Genomic DNA, 7,494 nt, shown 5'->3' with positions numbered 1-7,494 from the left:
CAAGCCATTTTTACAAGTTGTGGTATGTACAGATACAAAATGGGCTTCATGTGTGATTATTATTAATTCAATCAGCAATATTGTTTTCTTGAACATCCTTGGTTCTGTTTTGTCATACTCATTACACATGATGTCATTTGAGCAGCTTTTTACAGGTGGGGTCACCCGAAGAGTGAGGAGATTGTTATTATGGTTTTGAGATCAGCCTTGTACATGTAGCTTGTTCTTTACGAAGGGAGCCTTCACTTTACTTGATAAATCTGTGTTGGGTTTGTTTTCAGTATGTCAAGATTTCATGGCGCGGGAAGATGGAGCCCTTGCACAACGACTTCAAGAAGAAGAATGTAATAAATAAGATTTGATTGTCTAATTGTAATGATACAACTACGTGTAACATTAGTTTTCAGTATTACAGAGGTACAGGTGTATTTTGTCACTTGGAGGATGGCATAGTTTATAATTTTTGTATTCATATTGTAAATGTAAAAATGTAAATGCTTTGTTTATAGTGGAAGTGCTAGTTCACAGGCACCCCACTTTTATTAATTTGAAAGAAACATGATTAAGAACCCCAGTTGAATCCGTGACATGCAGAAACAAATCCAAATCAGAGGTTAGAACTGGATTTGAACCCGGGTCAACCGCATCCAAACCCAACGCCCTAACCACTGGACGACATCACTTCCCTATTGAAGAGTCAATGTATAAAAAAATACATTTCCAGGAAAAGATGAGTAATGACTCTTTTTACGTAGCACAATTAGGTTGTCATCAAGGAATTTTATAGAAAATAGTGGGGGTCTCAAATGGTAAAATCCGAGACTCGCCGAGATGCTGAGATCCATGTTTGTGAATCCGAGACCGAGACCAAAACATTTATTCACATGGAAATAAATGTAATATAAACAAGACTTCGAGACTCTTCGCAAAGGCTGTCGAGATTTCAAGATAGGATGAAAAGTTTGTGAGTGCCAATATTTTGGAGGTATCATTCGCCACCCCTATTAGTTGATGCATGTTTTAATTATACTGTAAATCAGCTTTTCTGCTGCTACCAGTCACTGTTGGGCTTGAGTGCGGAGGGTTACCTCAGAGGCCACTTAATTAAGAGGAAACTTTGTCCCCTTATCACATGCGTTATTGTGCTCCTGTTTCCCTGTGTAGCGTAGACCAAAGTTCTTGAAATGTTGGTATTGCTGAAACATTTCACCCTTTCAATGTTAGTGTGAAAATTAGCATGAAATGTTGTTGTTTTTATTCTTAGTGTTTCTTGTATCGCTGTCATTGTTGTGCGCAGCTCTAATAAGTGGCTTGTCCCTGGTCTGATTTGAACATTTCATTTGATTTGTTCTGATTTCAGTTGATTTGTAGTCTCCCAATTATTAGTAGAGCACTCGTGCTCGGCTAAATAACTGTGAGACTTAAATAAATTGATTATCGTTATTGTTAGAAAGCTCCTTGTCACCAATAACATGCACCTACAAGGGACATAACACTAAAACTCATGTCCCTTGTGGTTGCTTCCCTTGGAATCCCATGGTCACATCAGCAGTCTGTCAAGTATGGCAGTGAATACCAATGATGGCAGTAAAAAGTACATAGCAAAAAATAAAATGCTGTAGGCTTAACTGTCTTTGTTGTTACTCAAGTCTTGTCTCTTCTTTTCAGTCGGAAATCATTATCTCAGAAATCGCAGTGAAAGAAAAACTGTCCGTGAAGATGTGAAGGCAGCAAAAATTACATACTTGGAAGAAGTAAGAAGTGCACAAATCTTGCCTGTCGCTGAAGTGCACAACATGTAAGTTAATACATGTACGCTTTCTTTGATGTACATTTTTTACTAATAGGATATGTACATATACCAGTATATAGATAATAGCTGGGAGTCAGAGAAATACCTGTTGTCAGCTTTATCTTCTTGGCTGCAGTCTTCACATCTTAATGTCTCAAATAAACTTAGTTGAGGTTTTGATTTTTTGCAGATCTCAATAATTTATCTCTTGCTGTCTGCAATAATATAAATACTTCACTTGCAATCAGCTGTATTAAACTTGCAAGGCTCACAGACCAGCAGTTCCTCTTCCTCATTTGATGCCAATTGACCAAATGCAAAAATGGCTGCCAACAAATTATTATTTTGGCTTTGTGTTAATTAGCTTAAGTAGCCTAGTTTTACAGCCCAAATTCTTTCAATTTTACATGTGTCAATGAGGCTACATGTACATGAAGTTAGCCTAATTAACACAAAGACGAAAGAATTATAGTTTGTTGGTGGCCATTTTGGTATTCAGTCAGTAAAATACTCCAATAGTAATTTACTAATTTTATGTGTATGCCTGTCCTGTTTATTGCAATGTGTAATCTTCAATGTAAAACACCATTGTTGGGCTTTTCACATCTTTTCTTAAAGATGTCTTGATGGCCTTGATTACCTGCACGAGCTAATCGTAAAAAATGTAGTGTACACTTAAGTGAAGGCACAGACAAGTGGTCCTTTGCCCCATCAATATGTTAGTGAAGTTAAAAATTTTTATGAATTAAAGACATGCACCTACATGTATGTTTTAATGTTGGGCGTGGGATGTTTGCGTACATTTACATATATATGCTGTAGGTCATTTTGTTCCTTAGGTTAAATTGCAACCAAACTAGGTCATTTTGTTTCAACCTCCATGGGTCAACTTGTTTGAACCTAGATCAAGTTGTCTTGTCAGTTTGGGGCAGTTACAAAACACAGGTCAAAGGTCATTGTTTTACCAATACCAATTCGGAAACAACCCTAACCATTCACAAGTGCAAACATTAGGCCTAAACATGTTTCTTTAGGCCTAATTAGGCTTAAGGTTAGCTTTAATGCATGTTTAAGATGCTATCTATTGGTAAAACAATGACCTGAGATCTGTGTTTTATACCTGCCCCAAATGGACAGTCTAGGTTGAAACAAGTTGCCCTAGGTTGAAACAAAATGACCTAGTTTGGTTGCAAAATAACCTAAGAAACAAAATGACCTGAACATATATATTAACAAGGTCGTGAATTACTCTTTTTAATCTGAGGGCAGCTGTAGTAGCCAACACCTTGAACTTATGTGTAGACATGGGTGTGGGACCTGCAAAAATCACAATTCTGAAAAAAAAACTTTGAAAACCTTTGATCTCTCTTCTCATCCCAGGTTTTGCTTTCTGTTTTCAGAGCTCTTTACAATTTCTTTTTTAATTTGGCTGTGTTGACGAAAATACCTTTACCCAAATTAAAAAAAATAGAGAATCACTTTACAAGTACAGTATATAATCTTCAAATGTTGTAACTTAAAAACCAGGCTTCAAGTATCCCTACAGCTTTCAATGGTTCTCAGTTTAATGTACTTGCTATAAAAAAAGTTTATTGAAAGTATTTTAGACCTTGTACATCCATACATGTACATACATGTATGTACTCTAAGTAAAAGCTCATGTGGCTGACACAAGGCAGCATTTTTAAGGCCAAAAATAACAAATTTCTTTAAACTTCATGGTGGCCATGGTTTTTATCTGAGGTGAGATAAAAAACCTTTGTTTCTGTTTGCCTCAGGTCAACTTAATCTGGCTTTTGCAATAATATTGTTTTTGTTTCCCATATGCAAGGTACTGCAGCTACAGTAGTAAAAGTGAATCTTTTCTTACATTTTTTTCGAGAGCTTTTCATGATTTCTTCTTGTAATTAATTGTGAATGCATGCACATCCAGAAACAACAAAATTCCATTCCTGTTTATTTCGTTTTGTTTTCTTCTCATGTCTGCGTAGTTGAGCAAGGAAAAGCATTTTGCATAAATTTCTTATGATTATTACACAAAACTTGTAATATTACAGTGTTTAAATTAATTAAAGAAGTTATGATAAGAAGTTAAATTTAAGGTTAGGTGTAAAGAATTATTTCTTTGAGTGAGGTGTGACATTAAAACAAGAACTGATTAGATAATTATCATTCTTAGACCAGATACATGTATTGAGCTGTGCAGAGCTGTGCTGATTTGTGCCTTTTTATAATCATTCCACATTTGATGAGAACTCAGCTTGACTGCTTGCTTTTTTAGAAAATTACGCTTTCTCATCTTCTGCCTCAGTTCGGATGATATCCACGGTGAAGATTTACTTTTCACTTTTCTTTTCCTTATCGGAGCATGTTTATTCGCAATTTCCAGGAACAGAGATTTCCAAACTAACCAATTTTCGTTTGGGTCATCCAAAAGAGAAGCAAGATGGAAAGGTGTCTCTTTTATGTCATCAATGAAGGCATCACTATCAAAATTTTTAAATTGGCGAGGTTCAATTACCTTTGGATCAGTTTTGGTCGTATTATGTTTATGAATAGCATAGATAAGACTGTGGTCAGAAATACCAACGTGTAAGACCCCATGATTTGTTATGATATCTGGTTTGTTAGTGAATATGTGATCGATTAGTGTTCTGATAGCAGTAGTGATTCTCGTTGGCTGATCTATCAATTGAATGTATTGGTACGTTTCAGTAATAAACTTTAAGTGTTTAGTATTGCGGTCAGGCGTTTGCGGTAATAGATTACAGTTAGTATCACCAACAATCATACTCTCCTTATCTTCTTTATCAAGTTTTAGCAAGTAAGATTCGAATTTTTCAAAGATTTCAACCTTCGAGTCTGGAGGTCTATACCAAGTTGTCAGCAGGAATGGCCTGGACTTGGGCTTTTTAATTTCAACCGTCAAAATTTCTAAATCTTCGTGAGAGGAGAGGTCTTGTCTGTTTACGTAATTCAAGGATTGTCTAATGTACTAAGCTACACCACCACCATTTCTATTCCTATCGCGGCGGAGTATATCGTATCCCTCAATGTCTACCTGGCTATCGGGAATTGTTTTATCCAATTTCGTTTCGTTCAATCCAAGTATGTCAATTGCTTTATCTTCCATGAAGACACACAATTCGTCATGATGGCAAGTTAGGCTACAGATATTAAGAGAAGCAATTTTAAATCCCCTCATTTTTGGTAAAGTAGGGCTTAAGTTAGATGAATGTAAGATGCTGTTCCTTACACAATTCATACTAAGATCATCATCCTGATTTAATGACTTGTCATTCTTCTTACTTGGTTTAAGTTATTGTTCCACAGTTGTTCTTGTTCTGTTCCATCGTTTCATTGTGTTTCATTGGCCCTGAAAAGCCCCTATGGGGAGCGGTCAATTAAGTATGTAATGTATTGTATGGTACAGTTTAAAATATGGTAAGTCTCACTCCCAGCTAGTCTCCCTCGCAGCCGTTTTTTGGATGTCACGCAACGTTCCTAACTCCCAGCAGTCAATGGGTTAAACTATGATGTAAGTCAAGTAAAACTGCTTTTTACACTGTCAGAAATGTTGCCAGCACCCCGAGTCTTTTAATAATAATTATTAAATTAAATTAGAAATTTTCTGATAGATGCTGTCTTGCAACCCCTTGGTCGTAAAATTAGTTTGGACACTGAGGAACCCATGAACCATTCACAAAGAATCGCAGAGATGCAACTTCGTGTAACGATAGTATTGTTTAATGATGTAATGCACCCAAAGAAGGATTAAGGTAGTTGCATTGCAATAGAAAAAGGACAACTGAAAATCAAACTTCAGAGTTCATTTTTCAAATTATGACTTACACGTACAATTTAATGTCACAGGTAGGGAAGGGCACTCTCAAGGAGCGTGCTCTTTTGTGTGACACTGGCACTTCATGTGAGATGGAACTCAACAAAGCTAATCTAAACCAAGCTGTAACTCTTCCCTACCTGAGAGTAAGACTTGTAAATTTTACCCTGGCTAACACCAGACGATTTTACTCTCCAATTGGGTGCGCTTTAGGCGTGAATAGATAAATTCAAGACTTTTTGGTATAAAGAAATGTTCACAATGACAAAAAAACATTTTTTTTGTTTTTGTGTTGAATTGAAACTTTGTTTAGTGTAATTTGAATCGTCATAGATCTAGTAAAGTTAATGATTGTTTATATTCAATTGTCAATTGGGAGCTTAAGCACGCGATGTTTTGAGGCATGGACGGATACCGGAAGTGATCATTTTTCACGCAAGGACAGACAACTGTGGTCTCTCTCAGATTTTTTAACTAATCGTCTCTAATTGTGAAAAGATACTTAGCAGTGTGAATGTAGTAGTGCCAAGACAAGTTAAAAAGGAAAACAGCTAACATCCAGTTGCCGTCTGTGACTCTGCAATGTCATTGTGTGCTTACATGTAAGCTCCGTAATATGACTGACAGTCAGTCAAGCAGAATGACAGGAACTTGAGTCAAACCTAAAATTCAATATAGTAACTGGGATTTTACAGTATGATTTTTTATGAAGACAAACTTTTGTTTTTGTTAGATCTGAATGCCAGCAGAAGTCAGATTTTCTCCATCACTTAATGTTTTCTCAATGTATTTATCTACAGAAGGTTAATTAAGCATCATCTCTGCAGCATTATTGCACTAGTATTGCTTCTTTGTGACTGTTGTGGGTGTAATAATTGTTTGGGATGCTTGAAATTTCATGTTGCGCGGCCTCAGACAAAAGAATGAAATTTAAAGAATTTCAAACACTTGCTCTTAACTTTAAGAGCCTCCAGAAGTGGCTATTTGACAAAAATAGATCTGAGACATCATTTCTTTGCTGTTGAAGGAAATCGCAAGACATCTGCAAGAAAAGGAATCGTTAAAATTGGAGCGTGCAAGGCAACGTCGTATAGAACGACAACAAAAGGAAGAAGCAGAGGGCAAAATGCTGAGTGAAGCTCTTTCAAAGCTAAAAGAAAATGGAAAAAATTGTGTGAATCATTTCGAAGTGGCTGAAATTCAGACAGGTTATTCAAACTCTTCTAATCAAGAATCAACCCAAACAACCTTCTAAACATACTTCCAAATGTTGTTATCTGGGTAATAAATAATAGTACTTAGTTATAGGTGTTTGCTGGTGTCATTGTTACCCTGTCTAGTTTATGAAATGATGTCATTCTGAGCAGGAACAAAATAATTCCCGATCAGTGTCTACCGTGAAATTACAGTACTGTGCAACCTCTTTCGAGTCTCGAGTCTCGCGAGGATCGAGGAACGGCAGTCGAGAATCAAGCAGTTCCTGTTGTGATTTAATTGAGGAGTAATGCTTTCGCGAAAGCTGAATTGATTATGAATAACTGACAAGGTTTCACGTCCGTGATTTTGTGAGAATCAAGTGTCGAGGATCTAGTTTGATTTCGAGTGAATCAAGTCTCGATTCTCGAATTGATTTTTGATCCTCAATTCTCGTGATGATCGAGTCGAGACTGTCAACTTAGTTTTGCATGGTTCTGTACTGTAAATTCGAACTGGGATACAGGAGAGGGTCTCTGCGGTAGGGGCAAGACATTGGCAAGACATTGGCAAGACATTGGCAAGGCATTGGCACAGCGAGGCTCAGAGTACAGTAGTTTCCATGGTGGCCTTCCCCCCCCCCCCCCCCTACACCTTCAATCTTAGA

The 7,494-nt window shown here is 36.9% G+C and overlaps 1 long non-coding RNA gene across 2 annotated transcripts in view; it reads left to right on the top strand.

Annotated features, from left to right (window-relative positions):
- The first annotated feature begins 301 nt into the window (after positions 1-301).
- LOC138060808 (uncharacterized) overlaps positions 302-7,494 on the top strand; it is a 9,103-nt gene continuing 1,910 nt past the window's right edge. Inside the window, exons 1-3 of one of the 2 annotated variants that reach the window (XR_011134431.1) lie at positions 302-344; positions 1,669-1,798; positions 6,661-6,821. This is a non-coding gene — a long non-coding RNA (uncharacterized lncRNA). Of the gene's footprint in view, positions 345-1,668; positions 1,799-6,660; positions 6,822-7,494 lie in introns of those variants that run through there. The other variant, XR_011134432.1, reaches the window with a different exon arrangement.

Source organism: Montipora capricornis, chromosome 8, assembly GCF_036669925.1.
Source record: "Montipora capricornis isolate CH-2021 chromosome 8, ASM3666992v2, whole genome shotgun sequence".
Taxonomy (NCBI): Eukaryota; Metazoa; Cnidaria; class Anthozoa; order Scleractinia; family Acroporidae; genus Montipora; species Montipora capricornis.
Note: the sequence above shows the minus strand (reverse complement) of the source record. Positions and strands in the feature narration are given on the sequence as shown.